The sequence below is a fragment of the Equus quagga genome, chromosome 5 (assembly GCF_021613505.1).
Source record: "Equus quagga isolate Etosha38 chromosome 5, UCLA_HA_Equagga_1.0, whole genome shotgun sequence".
NCBI lineage: Eukaryota > Metazoa > Chordata > Mammalia > Perissodactyla > Equidae > Equus > Equus quagga.
Window position 1 is genome coordinate 25,152,471 of NC_060271.1, and position 8,731 is coordinate 25,161,201.

Consider the following 8,731-nt stretch of genomic DNA (forward strand, 5'->3'; position numbering starts at 1 on the left):
TGTCTGTGACCAGCTCAAGCAGCTGACCTCCTCCAAGGAGAGCTTCTCAGAGGCCTCACATGTGGGACCCTCTGCAAGGGGGCAGGGGAAGAGAGTTGGCTCCGAGCAGAGCTCCTGCAGGAACACGGGGGTGGGCAATCAGAAGGAAGAGCCCCCTCGGGCTCCCAGCCCACTCCCCAGGCCAGCGGGACATGCTCAGGAGCACCAGTGGGGAAGCATGAGCAAGGACAGTCATTCACCCATAGTGACCAATTACTGGGCTGTCTCTATGTGTCAGGCACTGTTCTTGATCCTGCCCTCATGGAGCTTATGTCCTAGCGCAACATTCCAGCCCTGCCCATTCACATGCGTAGACATAGATGGAATTTCAGTTTCCTCATCTATAAAACGGGAAGAGTTTATTCAATAATCACTGAAAATACTGGGACTCAAACTCAGCAGTGTATTGGAACTGCCTGGGGAGTTTTAGCAAAGGACCGATGCCAGGGCCCCAACCCAGGAGAAATTCTGATTTTGATGATCTGGGGCATGGCCTGGGCATCCAGGTTTTTTTCTTTTTTTCTTTTGGTGAGGAAGATTGGCCCTGAGCTAATATCTGTTGCCAATCTTCTTCTATTTTGTATGTGGGATGCCACCGTGGCGTGGCTTGATGAGTGGTGTGTAGGTCTGCACTTGGGATCCGAATTTGTGAACCCCAGGCCACCTAAGCAGAGTGCATGGACTTAATGACTTTGACACTAGGCTGGTCCCAGCATCAGGGTCTTTTACAGCTTCCCAGATGATTCTAATGTGAAGCAAAGTTTGAGAATCTCTACTGCCTAAATTTCCCGCACCAGTATTCAAGGATTCAGGGAATATACACACAGTGCATACAGAGAGATGCACATGGAAATATATATTGCCAAACAGATGCGCATGCACACCTACACTGACCCACATACCTGTATGCTCACCTTCCTGCACAGGTGCAAATCAACAGGCCCACACAGAGAAACCCACCCACACAGAAGTGCACATGCAAATACACACAGGCATAACGTGCACGTCCTTGTACATGCACATGGTATGGCGGCCCTGCAGAGCCACTGATAGTCTGAGATCCTTCACTTCTCCACCTGGCAGCAGGAATCCCTGCCTCTCGGGGCGGGGGGCTGGACTCGGGGGCCTCAGGGTCTGGGAGGTGCCGGATCCGCATGAGTCCCCTGACCTTCACCACAATGGGCCTCCTGGGGACAGGCTGCCTGAGTAAGATGTGGAAGGTGCCATAGTGGCCCTTGTTGAGATAGTACACGAGCTTCTGGGGCCTCCTGGGGGCAGGCAGAGGGCAGGACTAAGGTGCCCTCAACCCAGTCTCACCACTGACCCCCGACACCTGAGCCCAGCACCATTGGGAGACGCCCAGGCCCTGTGCTCAGCGCTGAGGACTCCTGTTCCCTGCTCCGGGGGTCTTCCCTGATCCCAGGTGGGGTCGGGGCCTGTCCTCGGGCTCCCACAGCCCCTCTGCTCCCTCCGTCAGAGAACCACCCCCAGCACCCCTCCACCACCACCACTAGTACTAACATAACTAACTATACGATGAACTCCAGCTCAGGCACTGTTCTAAGCTCTCCACGTGTGTTAAGAGGTTTAATCCTCTTATCTACACTCTAAGTAGATACAATGAGCCCTACTTTACTGCTGAGAAAACTGTCTTGCCAGAAGTCCCACAGGAGAATGTGGCAGGGCTGGGATTCCTCCTCAGATCTCAGGTCCCAGGTCCTCTGCCCCCACCCTCGACCAAATTCCTCGAGCACCTGCTCGTGAGGCAAAACTGGGCGCAAACGGCCTTTTTACAACGCGATTCCATTATGGTTGCTCCTTCTGCATGTGCTAATTTGCCAGTTTTCTTCCTCAAAAGGGTTCCTGTGTGGACCATATCTTCTCAGGTTCTGTATTCTTGATGCTCTGGCATCGGGGACCTTGCTGACTGGAGAGATGGCTCCTCCCAGAGCTAGCTAATTCCTAGAGACAGAAAAAGTCGGCGCTGCGAGCACGCCTTTCCTAGGCAGACCACCCATCCAGAGTCCACACCGCAACCCCCTCCTGTGTGGAGCTCTCAGAGGCTGAGACACTGTCTCCCTGCCCGAATCCCCCACCAGGCCCAGGCCCCAGGGGCAGTCCTAACAGCCAGAGCCCGCTGGCGTTATTCAAACTGGCCAACCCCAAATCTGCCTGCCCTGCTTACGCACCCCACCCCTTCCTTCCCTCAAAAACCACAGTCCAGGCTCTTGCCCACACCTTCCCCTCTCTCCCTCTGCCTCCCGACCACACGCTTCCCCGTGTGGCCCTGTGTGGCATGCCATGCCTCCGGTTTCTAGGGAACTGAGTAAAACCTTCTTCCCTGATGGCAGTTATTTCCCTGTCTGCACGTCTCACGTTACCTGATTAAAACAAGTCCCAGGTATATTTAGAAACAGTGCCCAACCCTGACACGCACAGAGTACAGCACGATTCTCACCTCCTTCCATCTAAATACTCTGCCTCTGTTGATGTTGCTGAAGGGAGCGTGTAGCGGCTTTCCCCCCAGCTCCATCATACTCCTGATGCATATTAAGCTGATGGGCACGTACAGCCCCCAGATCCTTTGGACATGACAGACTACCAAGCAAGTTTCTTCACAGCCACTCTTAGCCTGTCCTTAGAATACTGCTTTCTCGGGATTGCTGGGAAGATGGCTGCGTAGAATTCTGAACTCACCTCCTCCCACGGACACAACACTCTTAAAACTACCGTGGAACAGTGACCCCTGAGAGGGAACTGAAAGCTGGATAAAAAGATCCCCCGCAACAATAGACAGTGCCGACTGTGGAAGAGGCAGGAATTCCTTTCTGGAGAGAAAAAAGCCACATTCCAGCTGTGGGGCTTCCCGGCAGGGAGGAACCTTAAGGACACTGCTGGTCAATCTTGTGCCTTAGGAGACAAAGTGAAGAACACAGTCAAGAGGAACTGAAGTTTAACATGTAACAAGATACATTTTATATCAAAATAAAAATACAATATTCACTAGAAGAATAAGGGAGCTATTAGTAATGTACAATGAAAGTTTTAAACTTGGGAAATAGAAGAGCGCTTACTGGTGTCACGGAACATTTTCAATTGTTCTGAAGACACAATAGTGTCTACACTTAAAATACCACAGATAATGGAGACAGAGATTTGACCTGAAATGCAACCTCTGCAATGATCAAAAAAAAAAAAAAAAGGAATATTGCTTTCTTGAATCTAAACTCAGGATTTTACGCTGATCTCTGTTAACATGTGAGGCATTTCATAACATTTGGGCGTTGAGATGCTAAGAGGTTTCTGAACGTTGGTTTTCTTCCCCGGGTCTACTTCTCACCGTCTTCTCTCTGGTGTAGGTGAGATCTCCCATCTCTGCCCCTCTCTCCCAGCTGCGAGCCCTGGTCCTGTCTCCAGGGACCATGGCCCCAGGGGTCCTAAGAGAGTTAGTCACACAGCCCCGAGGCTCGGCTCGGCATGTGGTCCAGGTAGAAGTACGCCAGCATTTGAGGCAGGCGGACCCGGGTCCAGCCATGCCGCCACTAGCTGTGCCGCCTGGGATGGGTCACTTCCTCTCTCTGAGCCTCAAAATCTCTACCAGTAAAATGAGAACGACTCAAAACTACCTCACAGGATTGTTGAGTGGAAGTGAGATAAAATATGTATTTCACACGTAATAGATGCCTAATAATGGACAGCTCTTGTTATGGTGGAAATAAAAAATAAGCCCCAAATACTTATAACTTAGACTTTTATTAAATGATGGCTGAAACCATCCACTTCATATCACAATATTCTTTTTTTTTTTTTTAAAGATTGGCACCTGAGCTAACAACTGTTGCCAATCTTTTTTTTTCTTTCTGCTTTTTCTCTCCAAATGCCCCTAGTACATAGTTGTATATTTTAGTTGTGGGTCCTTCCAGTTGTGGTACGTGGGACGCTGCCTCAGCGTGGCCTGATGAGGGGTGCCATGTCCGCGCCCAGGATCCGAACCAGCGAAACCCTGGGCTGCCGAAGCGGAGCGCGCAAACTCAACCACTCGGCCTTGGGCCGGCCCCACAATATTCTTTAATGAGACACTTTCTGAGGAAAGAATACCAGTTGACACAAGTGCCTTTGGGATTACAAAGGTGTGGCAAGTCATTTGTCAAAACGATAAGGGAGGAGATAAAACAATTTATAAATATTTATGTATAAATTATCACAAAGCCACAAAGAATAGAGAGCACTAATCCAGCAGGTGAGATCTATTTCTATTCTCCATCTCATCAGGAAATTGAATTTCTGGTTAGCTCGCTCTGTGAGAACAACCACCCCATCCTACTCCTGCTGAAAACATAACAAACCATTGAAAAACTCTCCTGTGATGGTCGACCTCGACTGTCAAAAGGTTTACTGTCACCCTTTAGATGTCACCTTTAACCTTCAGGTCAGGATGACAACAATTGCCTTCATGTAATTGTTGTAAGAATTTGTATTTACTCGCTGCATTTTTAGTTATAAGAATCTGCACCTGTTAGAAAGCACGTGTTTGAAGACTGTAAGGCGCACGCCAGCACAACGGCGTCTGTGACCTCATGGGCCGTATTCTGTGACTCTCCCTCCATAAACGCAGTGGAAATGCATTGTCCACTCAGGAAGACTGAGGACCCTCATGCTCTATCTCCTGGTCTGCTGGAGAACAAGAAAACAGTGATACAGACGGGTTCGTTTCTATGCCCAATTTGAAGCTTATTTCCTGTTAACTAGGCACCCAGGGGTGGAGCCCAGACCTTCTGCCATCCTCTCCCCCATGGCCTAGGGTCACCTGAACAGTGCCCGCCCCACCCACAGGGCCCACCCACCGGGCTCCAGCACCGCCTTCTTGGCAATGATGTTGATAGCGGTGGTGCAGACAGACGCCATGTAGAAGCAGCCGTGATGTCCTCCATGCCGCTCTCCTTGGGGAAGTCCTTGGCCAGGACGACATTGATCACTCTCGCCATCTGCGGGGACAGAGCCAGCCCCTAATGTGGCCAGTCCCTACGGGTGAGCCTACCGCATCATCTTCCTTCATCCCGTGACAGGGCTGTGGGGAGGTGTTACCATCTCCGTTTTATTGGGGAGAAAACTGATAGAAACTGTGGCCCAGAGAGGAGAAGTAACTTGTCCAAGGGCACACAGCATGTGTATAGGCTATAGCACTCTGGATGTCTGAATTTGGAATCTTTTAAATCAACACATGGTCAGCAAAGATGGACTATGCCCCGGGTCTGGGGGATAGTAGACTTCTACCTGACTGTAGCTCAACCAGGGATAGCAGCTAACACGTCTAAAGAAAGACACGAGCCAGGCGCTCTTGTGCTCGTATACACACACAGGCACACACACGCACAAAAGCATGGTCAGACAAAGCCCTCTCGACAGAGCCAGACCCCAGCTACACGCATGCCCATGACTCAGTTACAAGAGCTCCCCGTGTACACACACACACACACTCTGTCCTCTAAACCCAGGCTGGGACACCCAGGCTCCCTCTCATCCTCCCCCCCCCACCTCCTCAGACTCAGGCTCTGGGCCCTCCACTCCAGGGAAGGCCCCTCCGCCATCCAGGAGGCTCAGGTCATGCCCGACCCCACGGTCCATCTCGATCACATGCCGGCAGTCGGCAACGGCCTGCGTGAAGTTGTGGGGTGTCTGGCAGCCAGAGCCCATATGGAAACTGAACACATGTGGAGTGACGTGTGCAGAAACACACATGCAAATGCAAGGGTGAGTAAGAAGAGAGACACATTCAGAAACACGGACACGGGGAGAACATGGAGACCAGCTCGGACACAGACACTGCAACGCATGTGACGACACTGGCCCACATGGGCACCCCCAGAACCACGTAGCCTCGGATCTACGCACGGGTGTCCTCAGAGCCACACACATCCCACAGGACAATCCTTGAGTTGAGGCTCTCACGGTTGTGTGGCGCTCACCTCTCTTAGCTGCCTCTCCCAGTGCCTCACTGCAGGGGCTCTCCTCCTTTTCCTCCTTGGAAGGCACGTGATCAGAACCCCAAATCTCAGGGCCCGCAAGCAGGGTGGGCTGAGGAACAAACCGGAGCCAGGTAGGGTGAGGAGAGTGAGGCATTCTCCTCAGGTGCAATGTTTAAGGGACACCAAAACACTAAGGAGTTAGGATAAATAACATTCAATGCGATATTTTTAAAAAGCAAAATTGATACAAAAACATCTAAGATGAATAAAATAGAAAAATTTTAAATAACGACAAGATCGGGAACAGTGATTTGACCCTGAAGCAAAAGGAAAAATCAGAAATGCCAATCTTACTTTATTTAAAATTTTGATGTTTTCCTATTCATGGATTTTTTGCATTAATTTTGATTTTTTTAAATATCATATTAAAATCTTATTTATCTAGAGTACTGAGTTTTTCAGCATCCCGTTAAATTTTGCACCCAAGGCCAGTGCCTCGCTTGCCCCACCCCAGTCCTAGATAACGTCCAGCTCCTTCGCTGTGGACGAACGGAGCATCGTGAGGCCCAGAGGGGCCACGACTGATGGGAGGGCGGCCAGTGAGTCGAGGGCTGGAGACAGGCAGTGGAAACCCCGAGTCCCGCCTCCCGGGGAGGAAAAGCCACTGCTCTCACCTGGCTCCCGTCACAGCCAACCCCACGTCTCTGGTGGACTTGAGCAGATGTTCATACACCTCCAGGCTGGCGCGTAGGGGGAAGATGCTCTTGCTGTCCTGCATCCACAGCTGAAGGACCAGCCTGTGAGAGGGATGCAAAGGATGCCAAGGGTTCTTAGGCATGTGAGCCCCGAGGCCTGGATGCTTTCATCCCCCATCCAATCTCCCCCCACATTCCACCCATCCCTACCTAGTTCCTCTGGACTGTCCAGCCACGGAATCCCAAGGAGCAAACACACCCACTACTTACAGACTTCTGCTGAGGCAAGAAAAAGCAGGAGAGGATAAAATTATAAAGACAGCTTCCGCAGGCCTCCATGTTACAGGAACATGTGACAACTGAGCCTGAAATGTGAGCCTTGGTCTCCCTGACTCCAATGTGAGTTGCCTGACACCAGACCTCCTAATGCCGGGCTCTGCCCAGAGTCTCTGCAGACATAGGCAAAGTTTATTTGGCCCCATGTGCACCAGGAAGCTTTGGGCCCACTGACTCAAGTTCTTGTCCTTTGCTGCTTGGGACCGCCTTCATCTGGTTGCTGAGGTCCAACCCCATCTGCGAGCCTCAGGCTTGCTGTCCTGGCTCCACCTTCCTGCAACCCCCTGCTGGTCTCACCTGGCCCTGGGGTGGTGCTGGGCCACCTCGGTCAGCTCCTCCTTGCTGTCAAAGGTCGAGAGCTGCCCCCGTGGCGGGCAGCATACTGGCTGCGGGAGGCGGGCTTGCAGGGCCTGGTGTAGATGATGCGCGAGGGGACCACGCCCAGGCCCAGCACCTGCTCCAGGTCCACCTGGCGTGGGTGACAGCCAGAGTAGGAGTCTGCCTTGCTGCCCCCCTGCTCTTTGGGGACAGGAAGCCTGGGCATAAGCAAAAGGGGCTGCCCTTAACTGAACCCCTGCTATGCACCTGGCACTGTGCTGGGCACATATTGTGCTATTTAGGCTTCTAGACTACTCTAAGGAAAGTATAGTTGGCCCCATTTTAAAGAGGAAAAAACTGAGGCTCGGGTGAAATGGCTGTGCCGGGACAGTAACAGGGTCTGTGGACTGAATCCTGTGCTCAGGCTGTTGGACCTAGTCTCACAGACCAGTGGAAGGTTGGCCACCCACAGTTCATTCATTTATTCCTTCAACAACAATAGAGCACTATGTGTGTGTCAGTGCCACAGTCCCCACTCCAGGACCACTGGCAATTGGCCTTTTTTCCCCGGGAAGTGTCAGGCAAATGAATAAGGCAATTGGCAGTGGGCACAGGCTCTGCTGGGTGGCGCAGTCAAAGCTGGTGTCCAGGGCGGCCAGGACACGAAGCACCAGGGGCTGCTGTTGCCCTTCACTGCAAGAAGGGGAGACCCTGGGCGGGGCGTCAGAAGGCCCGATGGCGGCTGGCCAGCATGCCCAGGTCGGCCACCATGAAGGGGTCTCAGCTCTCCCGCCAGAGCAGTGAGGGGGGTAAGGGTGGGTAGTGGATTATGTCATTTAATCCTCACAACAGCTCTATGAGGTCAGTACAATTCTTATCCCCATTTTAGAGAGGGGAAACAAAGGCTCAGAAAGCTGAGTCATCGTCTCAAGGTCACAGAGCAAGAACATGGCCAAGACAAGATTTAAGCCCAAATCTTCTAACCCTTAAAACAACAAGGGGACAAGAGGGCAGCAATCTTTGTAGACCACGCTGGGTCCAAGACGGCTCCAACACCCAACCAGATAGCTTGGCATTGAGTAAAACCCCAAGTGGTGGGGGGCAGGGAGACTAGAAGGGGACAGAAGACCTATCCCATGACCCCCAGCAGGATGGAGCCTGGAATAAGACCTGGTAAACTGACTTATAAAACCACACAGCAGAAAGCCTTCTTTCTAGCCCACCAAAGCAGGGACTGAGACCCACCTCCCTGCTCCCCCTCCCACCTCCTCCCCTCTCTCCCCTCCCTCTCCCCCTAGACCAATCAGAGAGCTCCTGGACCGTCTTCAGGACCCCCTGCCAGGTGGATTCCCCGGCCCCAGGACAGTGAGCCCCTTT

The 8,731-nt window shown here is 52.1% G+C and overlaps 1 pseudogene; it reads right to left on the reverse strand.

Moving 5' to 3' along the window:
• Window positions 1-672: 672 nt before the first annotated feature.
• LOC124239272 (ornithine decarboxylase-like) lies at window positions 673-8,125 on the reverse strand (annotated as a pseudogene).
• Between the last annotated feature and the right edge of the window lie 606 nt (window positions 8,126-8,731).